The 17226-nt window shown below is 34.6% G+C and overlaps 1 pseudogene across 1 annotated transcript; it reads left to right on the plus strand.

Annotated features, from left to right (window-relative positions):
* The first annotated feature begins 11222 nt into the window (after nt 1-11222).
* On the plus strand, nt 11223-15359 carry LOC143548687 (protein SPA1-RELATED 2-like; annotated as a pseudogene). Its single transcript, XR_013137998.1, has 7 exons — nt 11223-12475; nt 12605-12762; nt 12971-13751; nt 13887-14033; nt 14108-14425; nt 14503-14562; nt 15165-15359. The product of XR_013137998.1 is annotated as a protein SPA1-RELATED 2-like (transcript).
* The last annotated feature ends 1867 nt before the right edge of the window (nt 15360-17226 follow it).

The raw sequence follows: 17226 nt of genomic DNA on the forward strand, positions 1-17226 counted from the left end.
CTCCGCTGTCAGAGCCGCCGCCGCCCGCCGGTGCTTCCTCTTACTTGGTAAGTTATTAATCTTTACCTACCTATTATTCCCTAAACAAGTTGTCAAATATGTGTTTTACTAAACAGCTCTTATCGTGTATTATCGTGTATTACAGGTATTAACAGGTTCGTGTTCGTGTTTAGGATACAGGTACACGAAAAGTTTTCGTGTCGTGTACAGGTATACCCATTTCGTGTTCGTGTCTTATCATGTACGGGTATACACGATATGCCAGCCCTATGTATAGCCCAAAATAGAGATGGAAAAAACAAAAAAAGGAAAAGAAAAGGACGGTTCGGACCTTGTAAAACCGGTTTCTACCCCAATATGATAACCGGTTATTTGAAAACTGGTTAATTTAATAAATTGGTTACTGGTCAACAGTCGATTAATCAGGTATCAACCGGTTTCCAAGTACAAGCCGGAAAAGAAAAACAGTTTTAAAAATAAGTAGTAGTTTACCTGGCGTGTTGCGCTTGGCAAGTCGGCAAAACCCAGGCAACGGTAAACCCAAGCATTATCGGTTGCAAGTATTGAGGCGGTAAGTCGAAGCAAATTTAGTCGGTTTCGGGACTAAAACAAAATTAAAAACAAAAAATAATAAAATTTGAGGTGGACCAGTGGGGTGGCGTCGGCCGGTATTGTCGAACCCAGGTGTTGAGGTGGCGAGTCTACGCAAGTTCGGTTGGTTTCTGTCACGTTCGTTACGTTACCAGAACTAAAACAAAACAAAACAAACAAAAGAAAATCGGCATTAAGTCAGTTTTTGTTACGTTTTATTACGGTACTGGAACTAAAACAAAAACGCGCTGAGTCTACTTGAATTCAGTCGATTTTCGTCACGTTCGTTATGGTACCGGAACTAAAACAAAACAAAAAACAAAATTAGCATTCGATTGGTTTTCGTTACGTTTGTTACAGAACGAAACTATAACAAACCAAAAAGGACCAATAATGTACCGCAAAGTGGCCAGTCGGGAGGCATCAAACTTCTTGATTGTATTGTATAATAATAAGTATGTATATTATTGTGGGCCCAAAAAGGGCCCTGATTTTAGAATCTATTGTAGGCCCCAAAAAGATGTCGAGTCAACGCATTGATCATAGCATGACACAAATCAAACGAAAAAGTAACTGGAGTTCGGATTTTTAGTCTAATTCGTTTAAAAAAAGTTGATCATGCTTAAGTTTTACTTAAAAAAAATGTTTTGAGATGCCAATTGCTTAATTTTTTAAATAAGTATGTATATAAATAAGTTCAGTTTGTCAAATTATTTAACTGATCTACTACTCGTTTGTAACCCATGAACCCATTTACGACATGTTTAATCCTTTTAGAACTCAACTATTATAACATGCTTGAGCGATTTAAATAAGCATGTTACATGTATTGTGGTCGAGTTATATGTATTTAAGTATGCTTGAATTAGGTTGATATCATTACATGGATAAATATACGAATAATGTACGGTTAATTGATTTCAAACCTCTAACGGAACCCCCTTAACACGACACGGTGTTGTCCATAGATTATCTTAGTGTTAGTACCGGGTTCATTACTTTTCTCCTGTTAACTCAAAACTTAAGAAATCAACTTGACACAGACGATGATCAACAAAACCGGTTCCTGGAACCGAACCGGTGGACCCGAACCGGACCCGAACCGGTTCCTACCCGTTTTTTGTAGGAACCGGACCCTATCTGATTCAACCCGATGATCCGTGACCGGTTCTTGCATTTCTGAGTGGGGGCGGGTAGGAACCGGAACCGAACCGGAACCGGTTCTGGAACCGGAACCGGTTCCTAACCGTTTTTTTTGGCCGTTTTTTGACCGTTGGGGTCAAAAATAGCCGTTTTTTGACCGGTTACGGTACAGGAACCGGGTTAGGAACCGGTAAGAACCGGTTAGATAGGTTAGGGGTCCGAGGGTGGGAGAACCGGTTCGGTTCCCTAACCGGTTCGAGCCTGGAACCGGTTTAAAAGGTGGTTTTGAATATAGGAACCGGTTAGGAACCGGTTCCGGTTCCTAGTCCCAAACCGTTTTGAACATCTCTAGACACAGTTATCATTCATAGTCACCATATTAACCAGTTATTATCGAATAAATAATTTATAAAATAAATTTTGGTTTTATATTTCTTCTCCCCCAGGCCCAATCAAAACAGCCCATTCTAATTGTTTGGGGCCCGGACACTAAAATTGGATTAAAACTAAAAACAAAAGGCCCCAAAGCCGAAACAATCAAAGTTTATCAAACAAATACAGCAGAAATTTTGATGATGTTTTAGACCAAAACATCGTAATTGGTATGATAACATCGTACACACTAATAAAAATGTAGTCGAAAGTAAAAAATAAATATAATAAAATGTCTGGATAAACGTTACGAATGAAATAATATATAGAAAAAGAAGAGTGACTGAAAAGGGCGCCATACATTGTTTATTTAAAATAATTTGACACGTGTCTTTCAGGGCACAACAGTCGCAGTGGTAGTAGTTATACCGTTGAATACAAAATTACGGCATGCAATTGCATATTTGCATATGTGTATACCTTAACTAATCAACACAACTAAGTGTAACACAAGTCGTATGCGTAGTCATCCTGAGCAAAACTTGGCTACACACGCTCGATAATTTAGATGTGAGATCTAGTCCACATATCATTGACATGTACAAGTTTGAATGCTTTGAGCCATTTGAACCAAATGTTTTACCCTCTACATATGCGTATGTGACTATGTGTTGGAATAAAATACATGTAGAAAACTTATCAAGTATACTGTCTTTTTTAAATATCAATATCTTATTCACTCGAGCTTTGTTTTAATATTTTTTCCTCTTTGCAAAACCCTTATCACAAGATTACAAACTAGAAAGTTACACCTATGATATTTACATATAATCATATACTCATTTACGTCCAAATTAGAGAAAAAAAAGTTTCTCGAAAATTTATTGAAAAATTTACTTCTGAATAAATGTAACCAACACTTTTAATGAATATACAAGAAAACCATATAGATACATGGGAGGGAAGTTCTTTTCAAGCAATCACATTTTTAATATATGTTCGTTTAATTTTTCCCATTCATCTCCAAAAGTAGCCCTATCAAACTGGCAAAGCACGTCGCTTAAGGAATTAAGTTTCATAAAGCTAATCGGTTAGTGATTGTGTGTGAGGGTATGAAGGAAGATGGACTGCCTGCTTTCACCAGTTACACCTCTAGCACATACGGTTAGTTTTGAAACAGAAGATGAATAATTTTGTCATGTCACGCCCGGCCTTAGGGCCTAGCCGTATAACCAATAGTTGGTACCAATTCTGTCAATTTATCAAAGTTTGATTACGCAACGGAAAATGTTTAAATAAAAATATTTACTTTTATAACAGAGGGAATTAAAACCATTTTTCATTTTACAAAATTACTTGTTTTAAAACAAGTTTACATATGTTTCGTTTACAAAATCAGCTGACCCATCAACTGTATTCTATACCTAGTGATCTTCTATCTCCATCAGCATATCCATTTTTACATCTTACTTCTGATTACCTGAAAACACTTTTAAAAATATGTCATCTATATGCTGGTGAACACGCTAACTCGATGAAAGGTTTTCATAATTCGTTATGGCACAACACCAATAGCGTTCAACAACTAAGTGGGTCTCAATCCCATCTCATCGAAACTAAACATACACACAAACCACTTAATTGGACGGTCACTCGCCCTAGAGACAGTCAATTGTCTCGTGGTCAGTATGTCTATAGTGTGCCCACTGCAGATCATATATGCAAGGATCATATATGACCTTGCATCAAAACGTTTTAGAGGATTTGAACCAACCCTCATGTAAATACTTTTATAACTCTTTACATATGGATAACCCTCCATAGTCTAAAAGAGTAATATCTTTGAAAAGATAGTTCATTTTCATGATGTTAGACGTATTCACGTTGTAAAAACATATTCATACTATAAAAAGGTTGAGCGTATTCACTTTTCGTTATAATCAATGCATCTCACTGATATTTGCTTGATCGTTACCTCGGACCTATAGTACGAGAATAACATTTTATAAATAACTAGATCTATAATCTAGCTTTAGACCTTTAGTCTATTCGCATAGCCTTTACCTTGATATTCATTTCTTTTATAAAACATATGTTTAACATTTACACGCTATGTTTCTTCTTCATGAAGAAACGTGCATATCAAATTTCTTCTTTCATAAGAAATATCTTTATATAAAATAAAGAATAATATTCGATCTATAACCTCTTTTATGAAAACTATATTCCACTTATTTATCTGATCAAGGTATAGACTATATCCCAAACTAGGGTCTAAGCCATATATAATATAATAATCGGGCATAACTCCTACCTTGTATGCCTTGTTTACACGAAATGCTTAAACTTGACGTGGGTAGCACTTCTACTTGCACGTACTTATAGACAACGAGCGCGTTGAAAATGACGGAATTATGGCACGTAATTCGAGGTAAAGTGGGTGTGAGCGGATGAAGTGAGTCTCACTCTAGTGCCACCTATATTATAGGATAAAATGTGCTCCTTCGAATAGCGCGAAGAATTTCATTCTAGTCGTTCGCGTCGTGCGAAAGACAAACTAACCGCCTCTGAATATTTTGTTCCTTCGCGTATCGCGAAATTTTATTCGATGGTCGTTCGCATCGCGCGAAGGACAAAGATAGGTCCATTGTGTCATCTCCTAAACCTGCCACGTGTCGCCACGTGGTGACATATGTCAGCACCTGACAAGGTTACTTCGTGGTATTTTATTCCTTCGCATATCGCGAAGTTTTATTCGATAGCCGTTCGCGTCGCGCGAAGGACAAAGATAGGTCCATTGTGTCATCTCCTAGACCTGCCACGTGTTGCCACGTGGTGACATATGTCAACACCTGACAAGGTTACCTCTGGCTGCTTCGCGTAGCGCGAAGCTTTCTTACTTATTTCCTTCGCGTCGCGCGAAAGGACTTAGATTTCAAAATTTTCATTTTCAGTCATTGGACTTTGGTAGCTTGTCGTGTATTGATCTAACTTCCATCGTTCATCAAAGAACCACATTACGCCCATCGCCCGAGCCCGTGCTCATGCGCGTACGCGTTGGGTGCTTCACACCCTCCGCTAGGACTACTGAGAGTGGTTAGCCACATAAGAATTTCACTATAGAAACTTTATTTCTTATAAAGAGCTTCCATTTTTCCACGTGAGATGAGATTTCTTATTTCCTTAACATAATATGCTTTTGTTTTCTTTATATCATTTCTTCCCATTATTTATCTTAAGAATATTTTTTGTCCTTCATCTTTATAAGTTTGTCAAATTCAAAATTTTTAGGATGTTACATGTCACCCTTAATTTCGATTATTTTTTTGGGAGAATTTCCTTTTCACATTAAAAACATCCAAACGATTGTGAGGTGACAGGTAAACGAGCATCAAGCTGCGTTATAACTCCATTTTTGATAGCAAACCCTCCATTTTTGATAGCAAACCCAATCTTACTAAAACAAATTTTTGGTTTTTAGGGGCCGATAACTTACTGTGCGCGACCCGTTGAACCCAGTTCAAAAAGTCAACGGCCTCCGGGGCTAAGAAACCAAATGTGTCAAAGATAAATGGGGTAAACACGTGTTGATTATCTAGAAAAACTTTCTCGTGTTTAGCAACCTTGCCCTATACCGCCTTCTACGCCGTCTACTTCGCTACAAACCCATTGTCCCTTAGCCCAACAAGAGAAGACACTCATTTGAGATCCATACAAGCTTGTTTCCCTTCCACCCATCCAAAAAACAAGTATATTAGCTGGTTGTAAAGTGAACCTCCTTTCAAGTGGATTCGTCATAAAGTTAACAGGGATCTCCTTTTTAACAGAAATTCCTGACAGTTTAAGAGCATCTTATAGAACATCTCACATAAAATCATATCTATACTTAAACTTGAGTAACTCAATTGTAGTGAACTGCGTGCTTAGCAAAAGAGTCCACGCACCCTCAATTGGCTTTAAAATTGTGTGAAATAAGTTTTAGTGTTTAGACAGTAAATAGTTTAGATAGTAAATAGTTTTAGTATTTTAGTGTTTTTATTTTTCAAAAAAAAAAAAAGGAAAATGTTTTTCAAAAAAAGAGAGTAAATAGTGTGAGAATTATTAGTTTAAAAATTATATGACGTATAGAAATGAACAGCTAGGCACGTTTTGTAAATTTTCCGTGGTGGTTTGTTGGGTGTGGCTTGGTCCTTGGGCTAGTGTCTTGCTAGTCTCGGGTTGATTGTTTGGTGTATTTTTTCAAAAAAAAAATAAAAATAGAAATGAATAGATAGATCAAGTTGGTGTATTTAGTTTTGTTCCCTTTTTGGGTGGTTTGTGATCTATCATTGGGTGCAGCCAGTCAAGTGGATGCAGGGTGGACCCAGCCTGGTGTTGTGTACTGTTTTTAAATAGTGACTATGGCTACGTGTGTGGCTCAGTGACCACATAAAATCTTTGCTCACATCACAACCAACTAAATAGTAAAATAATAAAATATACTTTTCTTTTTTTATGATTATAGCGTAAGGGCAAAGTTGATTATAGCATTCTCATTCTGTCGAAATTTTTATGGGGGAAATTTGTAAATGATAGGGTAAGATTTTGAGTTGTTATAAGTATAAATTATTGGATGGAAAAGAAAAAGATAGTGATTTTTTTATAAATTAGAAAAAAAAAAAGCGAAATTTTATAAATTATAGGGTGTAGAGAGGCTGTAATAATAAAAGTATAAAAAAATATTATTTAATTAAACAGTAGAGAGAAATGTAGTGTTTTTTTAGTATAATTATAAATATGAGATGGTGGATAAGCTGAGAATGCTCTGAGAGTAATTATAAAGATTAGTTTTGAAAATCAAGTATAGTAATTATATATGTAATTAAAGTAGTTATGTAATTCTATAATGTAATCACATAATTACTCTACTCGTATGTATAATTACTCTATTTGATTCTTACAATTAACACGCTAATTTCATTTGTATTTGATCCAAACCCATCTACTATCTACTATACTATTAAAACAATACATCTTTCTATAATTAACAAATATTCTTATAATTTCTTACTAATAAAATAATTCAAAATTAAATTAAATTACATTCAACTTCTAACATTTCTCTTTAATGTAATAAATCAAAATCTACCTATACTATTAAAATTAATACATCTTTCTATAAATAATATGTATTCTTATAATTTCTTACTAATAAAATAATTTAAAATTAAAATAAATTACATTCAACTTCTAACATTTCTTCTTAATATAATAAATCAAAATTGAATTAAAATAATCAACCTTATCAATTCGATCGGTTCTACATATACTTCACACAAATTTGTTTGTATCTTATTATTTGTGTTATTAAAATGTTTTTATTAGTTATAATTTTTTTATCATGATAGATTTATGTAAAATAATCCATTAAATTGATGATTATAATATAAATCCATAATGTATGTTATTAAAATATTATTAAATTCATTCTTTTTTGTTGCATTTTTTTAGCTACTCATGTATCACACGGGTTCTAATCCAGTACTATAATATATTTGTATATGTATAAACTAGTTGGATTATATAACGGTTAAAATAAAGGGATTACATTTTCTAAATCTTTTCTCACTTATACAAGGGACCACCTCTGAAAATCGGAAAATTCTGAGGCCCGGACGAGTAAAAGGCAATGGCTCTAAACTTTTTATTTAAAAAATATTGGGTTTAGTCAAGTTAAACGAGAATTGAGTTTGTTTGTTTACACTACCTAAACTAAATAGAATAAATTAGCGGGTTTAAAATATATTAGGTTTTAATTTTAAAATTCATTATATGATTTGTTTTAATATATATGCATACATGCATATATATATATATATAAAGAAATTTTATATTTCTGGCCTCTGGCCCCTTGTGTCACAGTGGGTCATAAGCGGTCGCCCACGTTACCCCTCCATGGGCCGACCGAGTTTTATATTTTTGCATTATAGTCAACCATGAAAACATAAAAATTTTTCATACTTTTTAAAATTCATTTCTTATGCGTCCCACACTATTTACCCAAGTGTCGGTGACATCTTTATTTTGATAAGACTTGACTTAAACTTCCATTTCATGTATGATTGAAGTTTACTGATATCGTCATGCAACCTTTGGATTTATCTAACTTTGATTTATCTAATAAACTAACAAGGACATCTTCGAGATTTCAAATACCTCATACAAGTACAAAAACTAAGCCCTCATATACAATCTCTCTTCAAAAATTAACAATACCTGTAATAACAACAATCCAATACACACACACACATAAATACACACCCCAAACCCTTTATTACTACTAGTCTGTTACCGGACCAAAATCATTATTAAATCTACATATACTAATAAAAGAAAATAATCTAGACACATGGCATTCTGAGATTAATCCTCACTATCAAATTCCTGCCCAAATCACTTCTCTTCTATTGATGGAAAAGAAAAAAAAATATCTTGGTTCTAAATATAGTATTGATTATAAATTAAACATACCGTATTAATTGGTCAATCTCCATTAATTCCATTAATTGAATTATTAATGCTATAAATTATATTGTAAACATACTTAGTATAAAAAAATATTAATATATATATAATAATTACGTGTCATAAAGATATTTTCTTTAAAATCAAAATTTATATAAAAGAATTTGTGTTTAAAAAGTACACTAACACTTAATTTTTGCGACATCTTCATATTGAATAAAACTATAATAATTTTGTTTGCTTTTTACAATATTCAATGTTTAATAAGTCTTAAAAATTATAGACAAATTTTCCATTTTTAATATTTAGTATAAGACTATTATGATAGTTGAACAACAGTGCGTTTATAAAAACATCATGAAAGTTGCTAAAAAAAGAAAATCTGGTGTCTTTTTTGGTTTATGATTTAAAGTTTAGGGTATGAAGTGAAAAACATTTTTGTGAAAGAGTTTAATTATATCTTTCAGATCTAAAAGTCTCATTGTTTTAAATGTTACTTCCAGTGGTATTGATTCATTACCGATGGTCGGACAACTCATTCTTGATTTAAAATTCAAATACATTTGATGATATAAAGTGATTATATCTATAATATATTTTTACATTATTTTTCTTTTATTTTATCATATTAAATTATTTCTTGTAATTTATATATTAACTTATACGATGTAATACACGGGTTTCTAAAACTAGTTCAGTGTATATATAATTTTGAAAATTTCAGGGCCCGTCGAAAACAGGCCCTACACAATAATTAACGCTTGCACGGCCTCTTAAAGGACCCACAAAAATAAATAGACTTAAATCATAAACATACGCGTTCATATTCAGCTAGATAAAATACTACACAATAATATTTCCAAATTAAATAATCGAAAGACAATTATTATCATAGTAAAGAAAGATAATATTAATAATAATAGCAATAACAAAAAAACAATAAAATAAAAATCTAATAATAAAACCTCCACAGAAAGATCTCTCTCTCTTTATACAAATTCTCATTTGAAGGAATACTGTAATAACAAATGCTCTCACTAAGGTTTTAATTTTGGTGAATATTAATATATTATTATAATATTATATCTTATATCCTCTAAATCAACGGTTTCTGGTTCGATTTGTACTTCCGAAGGTATTCAGTTCATTATAATTTCGTTTATTAATTCATTATTATTATTATTATATGATTCGTACAGTATATGATTGGTTAATTTTGATTCTCGTTCTTATCCGTTAACATTTGGTGTTCGTACGGTGTATGATTGATTGTTAGATAACAAATTCAGCTTAATTTGGTGTTGAATTGAGCTAGGGTTTATGTGATTCGAGTGCATGCTTAAGGAACTGGATATGCCCTAAAGTTTAGGTCAAGTAGAGTTGAATCTGATTGTTCTATTTGGATTGAGTTATATCTGTTTGTTGATTGTGTTTTAGGTTTGATGTGTTGAGTATTGATTGTGAATTGTGATACATCTTAAGTGCATGGATGTGAGGGGTGCAAACGAGCGAGCTGCTCGAGATCGGCTCGTTAAAAAGCTCGATCGAGCTGACCTTACCGAGCCCGAGCCTAAAAGTAAGTTCGTTTATTAAATGAGCTCGAGTCCGAGCCCCACTTGTCGAGCTCGAGCCGGCTCGCAAGCCTAGGTTAGCCTGTCATTTATATAATTTTTAATATATATTTAATAATTATTAATTAATATATAATATGTTATAGAAAATACATAAAAATAACTAAATAATATATATTATTTTATACAAAATTATAATAGAAAAATATATATAAAATACTTATAATTATATAAAAAATAATTGATAAATAGTAAACGTGCCCAGCCTGAGCCGAGCTCGACCTTGAAAACTACTCGCGAGCCGAGCTCAAGCTTTGAAAATAGAGCTCGAGCTCTATGTAAGTTAAACGAGCCGAGCTCAAGCCTGGTCGAGCTCGGGCTCGGCTCTTTTGCAGTCATGTGACTAGGGGTGTAACCGAGCCCGAGCTCGGTTGTTTTGAATTACGAGATCTCGAGCTTGGCTTGTTTCGAGGTCTTTCTCTGAAGCTCGAGCTCGGCTCGTGAGTCGTTTGGGCTCGGCCGCTCCGCTCGTTGATTATTTATTAATTAATTTTTGTATGTTTTTAATTATTTTTATGTATTTTGAGAAAAACTTTAATTGCGCATAAGCTTGGCTGGAGCTTGTGTAGTACCTTAAATGAGTCAGAGCTCGGTTGTGCAGTGTGAAATTAATACATAGAATCTCAAAAGAGGTAAAACTTAAAAACACACAAGGCTCGAGCTCGGGATCAATAGCTAAACATGCTTTATTGACGAGCCAAAGCTCGAAAAAGTTCAGCTCGTTTCGAGTTGTTTGTCGATCCGATATTGAGTAGCTCTTGATCAGTTCGGCTCGTTTGCACCTCTAGATGTGAGAAATAGCGTTGTCAAAACTCTAGATTTATGTTTAAGCTATTAAAGCATAGACAATTACAAGCATTTGAAATTTTGGATTTCTGATGCGTTGTTTTCCATGTATTTCAGAATCAGATCCACCTCATCTGAAATCTATATTTCGTGATAATGTGCCCATTGCTATTGAATGCGGTTTCTTTTTGAGGGATGGATGAGTCAGTGGACGGTGAAGCGGCTTCAGCTAATGTATTGACAATAATAGATTCCATGCTAAAGAGAGTGGATTCTTAATTGAGCATGGAAGCTCAAATATGCCGGAAATGCTTATACCTGGTGATGATTTCAAAGGAAAGAATGTTGCTAGGGTTGACTCATCAGAGCATGCATGCACCAGTCCTCGCGGGGTGGATGAAGCAGGGACAATGGTTGAAGAGTTAACAGTAAGAAATTTTGACAGAGGAAACTTGGATACATCGGCTTCGAGCACAAAAGATAAAATGCATAAACCACGTGAATTTTGGCACGCTTTCTTCCCAGACGAAACGCATAATCCAGATAAACAACAAATTGAAAGTCAAATTGATATTGTGGATCATTCACGGCGTGAGGACAGGCAACCTGCTTCATCCAACACACTTTTATCTCATAACGTGATTCGAACAAAGATTCTTTCTCAATCAGGGTTTTCTCAGTATTTTGTGAAAAATACATTGAAAGGTAAAGGTGTCATATGCAATAACCCGGGACCGAGCCCAAGCCCAAGCCCAAGCCCAGGCCCAGTGCGTGATGCTTTTGGTCATGTTCGTGGTCAGAATCATCCAAAGGCTGCTTTGATTAATGTTAGCTCAGCGCCCAATGCAAGTAAGGAAAGTGCGGTTTCTGAAGGTTTGAGTTTGAGAGCATGGCTTAAAGCTGGTCAGAACAAGGTAGATAAATCAAAAAGCATGTATATATTCAAGCAGATTTTGGATCTGGTGGATTCATCTCATTCCCGTGGAGAACCTTTGCAAGCCTTACGCCCATCATGCTTCAAGTTGATGCCACAAAACCAAGTTTTGTACTTGGGTTCACCTGTTACCGAGAGCAAAGAATTCTTGAATTTGGGAAACAATGGAGATAAGAAGAGAGAAGGGGAGCACAGTCATCTTTTTGGTGCGAACCAAAGCTCAAAAAGAAGAAAACAAGCGAACTCGTTTCGTAGGTGGCCTCAGTTTGCAGTACATTCTGGTTTCAATGATTCTGGGTATGGGTTTAATGAACAAAATATCCCTACAAGAGAGAACGCATACTCAATCCAAAACATGTCCAATAGTCAGCAGTTAGTTGCTACATCACAAATGGTTTCTAATGTTGATGGTGACCCATTGGAAGAACAGTGGTACGCCCCTCCAGAGGATTCTGGAGGGCGGTGCTCTACACTGGCTTCAAATGTCTACTCTCTAGGCATTCTTCTATTTGAGGTGCACACTGTGTTTCATTGTAGCTTTTTTACTATTAATGTAAATACATTATGAGTCATGGGTCCTGGTAATAGTGTTTAAACAGAAAGATGCTTGCTTGCAACTTATATGGTAATTCTTGGTTTTCAGCTACTTGGGTCATTTGAATCGGCTAGTGCCCATGCTATTGCTATGATGGATCTGCGCCAGAGAATCCTTCCTCCTAGTTACTTGTCAGAGAATCCCAGGGAAGCTGGATTTTGTCTTTGGCTGCTTCATCCTGAGCCGTCATCACGTCCAACAACCAGGTATTGTTTTGAATTAAGTCTGTTGTGAAATCTTCCTCATATGCTAATATGTTTATGATGTTGGTACTAATTAAGTGCATTATCAAAGGCTACCAAAATAGTTCTTGTATTCTATATGAAGTGTTGAGTGCATGGTGCACCTTTTCTTTATGATGTGAAAACCTTGTTCTAGTTTTAACCTAACATGCATGAACTATCTTTTTAACAGGGCCATCCTACAGTCCGATCTTATAAATGAAATACAAACATCGTCCATGAAACAGATGTCAGCATCGATGAAACAGATGTCAACATCCATTGATCAAGAAGATGCTGAGTCAGATTTGATGTTGCATTTTCTTGCATCTCTAAAAGAACAAAAGCAGACACATGCCACAAAACTAATTGAAGATATTAAAAGCTTAGAATCCGACATTCTAGAGATCGAGTCAAGACAACCAAATAAAACTTTGGGGAATAAACTAAAACTGCCTTCATGTTCTAGTCCAGGTGGATCGCGGTTAATAAATAATATAAATCATCTTGAGCACGCTTACTTCTCGGTGAGGTCCACCATAGGGAATCCTGACAATGACATGAAGGAATCTGGGGATTATGAAGCTTTAAGAAGTCGTGAAAATAATATTGTGACAAGAAACACGAAAACTGATGAAAAGCCAGTAGATCGCCTTGGAGTCTTTTTTAATGGTTTGTGCAAATATGCTCGTTATAGTAAGTTTGAAGTACGGGCTGTTTTAAGGAATGGAGATTTTAGTAATATGGGAAATGTTATGTGTTCACTTGGTTTTGACCGAGACGAGGATTATTTTGCAACTGCCGGAATGTCGAAAAAGATAAAAGTATACGATTTTCATGCTTTATTGAATGATTCTGTTGATATTCATTATCCAGCTGTTGAGATGTCAAACAAATCAAGACTTAGTTCCATTTGTTGGAATAGCTATATCAGGAATTATTTGGCTTCCGCAGACTATGATGGTGTTGTCAAGGTTAGCCCCTTTAATAATCTCATGCATAAGTATGAACGCTTGACTTGTTTGACTTATAATGAACGAAAATAGCACTCGTGTTCTTTTAACTAATTGTTTTATAATATTTCTTGTATGCGTTCTTGGATGGTCCAGATATGGGATGCTGGAACTGGTGAAACAGTTTCTCATCATATTGAGCATGAAAGAAGGGCATGGTCTGTTGACTTTTCCAAGGTTGACCCGATCAAGGTAGCCAGTGGAAGTGATGATTGTTCTGTGAAATTATGGAGCATTAATGAGGTGAGCTTTTTCTTCATTCACGTCAAGAAGCTTCTAGATAAGTTAATTAATCAAAGCTGTCATTTTATATGCAGAAAAAGAGCTTATCGACAATCAACACTGTTGCAAATGTCTGTTGTGTTCAGTTTTCTCCATACTCGACGCATTTATTATCTTTTGGGTCAGCTGATTATAGAACTTACTGCTATGATCTTAGAAATGTGTCCACACCCTTGTGTATACTATCTGGCCATGACAGAGCGGTTAGTTATGTCAAGTTCTTGGATTGTGGGACCCTCGTTTCTGCATCAACTGACAACTCACTAAAACTATGGGACCTCAATAAAGCTGATTTTGGTCGCTTATCAACCAACAGTTGCATCTTAACCCTTAAAGGCCATACTAATGAGAAGGTATGTTACTCAATTTTGATTTTGCATCTTAACTGTATTACGTTTACTGCATTCTTTATTAATTTTGTGTTTTTCAGAACTTTGTTGGATTATCTGTTGCTGATGGGTACATTGCATGTGGTTCAGAAACTAATGAGGTATGCCCTATTTGATTTCGAGATTAAGTTCTGTTTTTGTCTCTGGTTTGACCATTTTTACTAGTCCAGTCCAAAATTGAGTTCTTCAACCTTTTGAATCACTATGTTTCATGTTTATCACTCCTCGTCCCTAACAGGAACACCTTTTTTTTGGTAGTTTTCATGAAATGACCAAAATACCCATGTTGGTTATACTCTTTTGGACTGAACTAGTCAAAACTTTTTCGTCCCTAACACTAACTCTGTTAGATTTTTATTGTTAGTTTTCATGAAATGACCAAAATACTCCCCTTTTCTTAAATTCTTTGGACTGAATTAGTTATAACTTAAAACGACTAAACCACAGTCCAAAAGAATTTAACAGTTCAGTCCAAAGAATTTAATAAACATCGGTATTTTGGTCATTTCATGAAAACTAACAGAACTAACAGAGTTAGTGTTAAGCATGAAAAGAGTTAAAAACAATAAAACCATAGTGACTCAAGGGTTGAAGGTTTCAGTTTTAGACTGAACTAGTTAAAATGGTCAAACCAGTGGCGAAAACCGAACTTAATTCTTAACAATAAATTGATTTATTACTCATTAATGATGTTTGTCTGCAGGTGTTTGCTTATTATAGATCATTGCCTATGCCTATAACTTCGCACAAGTTTGGAATTATTGATCCCGTTTCGGGTAAAGAGATTGAAAACGGAAGCAATTATTTTGTTTCAAGTGTCTGTTGGAGACAAAAATCAGAGATGGTGGTTGCCGCTAACTCCACCGGATGTCTAAAACTGTTGCAGATGGTCTAACAAAGGTTTTGACTTTTTTTTACAATATATGGTGTTGACTTCGATCAAGTGGTAGTTAGTGCATCTCAAAATCTTGAGTTTCAACTCAATTGTTGTTCTATGTATATTGTGATAAGTATAGAATCCCATCATTAAGCACCGTTGTCAAATATGGAATTGTACAGTTCCCATTTTTTTGGGTTATAAATTCATTTTACCATATTGTTATTTAAGGTGTCGTTCGTTCGACGCTATGTGTCATTAAATGGCTTGTAAGGCAAAAGAAGTAAATGGACCTAGATAGAAGCTTTATGTATGTAAGTATTGTAATTATGGTGCAGAGGCAATAGATGGGGTCATGTCATGCCATGTCACTACACTGAAAGTTTACTCAGGTTTAGCCACCTGGCAGATGGGTCACTATGTACGTACGAGCACATGCGCTCGGTGGGAAGATCATGATGAAGTGCATATAGGTCAAAACGGGCTCGGGTTTCTTTGAAATCTTGGTCTCCAAATTGTTTGGCTGTTTACTTATTGGTTCTCGTGTTCTTTCTCCTTTCACAAGTAAGCTATTGAACTTTTACTTTCCTTAATGTGATATTTTTGATTTATTCTTCAAAAGTTCAAAATCTGTAATCTTTTTATTGTCTTCTTCTCTAGGGTTATCTCCCAAAGATCGGCTTTCAGAAATGTTCAATGATTGATCAAATATAGAAGTGTTTTCTTTATCAAGCATCAAACGTTGCAGGATCAGTAGAATTGAAGGTTTGGAAAAGATAATCCAAATGATGAGGCTTGTGCACATATCCAGGTTTTTGTCTTCTAATTTTATGTATATATAACCTAGATCATATCATCATCAAGAAGTGATAAAATTTTGTAAAACTAACTCATGATTTACGCCTTATGGGGTAAATGTCGCGGGGGGTATCTGTATCTACTTGCTTCGTGCATGACCGTTTTTAGTATATATTTTATTTTCGCGTGTCTACGCTGTTTTTAAAATGTTAGATTTGTATATTTCCAAAACATTTATAATGCTATGCTAAGTTAATAAAAAGCATACACTAGATATGATCATGACTCTTTATGGTTATAGAGAATTATAGTGACATGATTGCAAAACTCTTAGTTATAGAGCGTTAATTATAGAGCGTCGGGTAAATTTTATGCGCAGAGATTTAGCAGCAGAAGATGCATTTAGGCCTCCCCTTCGTATATTTGTGAACTCACTCAGACAAACTTTTCAAAGTCAACTCGTTTAAACTTCAAAATCATTTACAATTTTTTTGGCACTAAATCTGATCATGAGATAATTTCTGCTGTTGGGTTGTCAAATTCGGCCCATTTAGTTTACTACATCTCCTAGTTTGGAGCTTACATCTTAAGCTTGACTTAGTTAGCTAGTTCCAAGTTTGTTCGGTTAGGATTGTATATATAATTTTTTTTAATACATAATATATTGTTTAGTTTTTCATTATAAGATTTTATATAATAATACATATAGTCATAGATTTATTTTATATATAATAATTTTTATTATATTTATATAATAAAAATATAAATATCTATGTTGCCCGCCTACCTGCTATATTGATGTAATATCTATGTTTCATCAGTAGAAATAAATAAAATATAAGATTTATAAACTAAAAAAAAAAAAAAAAAAAAAAAAAAAAAAAAAAAAAAAAAAATTTATATAAATTATTTGCTTGTCAACTCTCAACTTTCACGTGTCTAGTCAAGCTTGATATGCGAATCTTGGGCCTTAAGCTCTTTACTAAATAGGCTTTAAATTAGGCCCGGGTCGTCGTTTAAGTAAGCCTAACTTGTTTTGAGTTCTTTGCAGGTAGATATCGAGTATGTTTTGAGTAGATAGGCTCGATTA

Source organism: Bidens hawaiensis, unplaced genomic scaffold (assembly GCF_021521415.1).
Source record: "Bidens hawaiensis isolate Kalapana, Puna unplaced genomic scaffold, B.hawaiensis_p1.1 tig00015212_1, whole genome shotgun sequence".
Taxonomy (NCBI): domain Eukaryota; kingdom Viridiplantae; phylum Streptophyta; class Magnoliopsida; order Asterales; family Asteraceae; genus Bidens; species Bidens hawaiensis.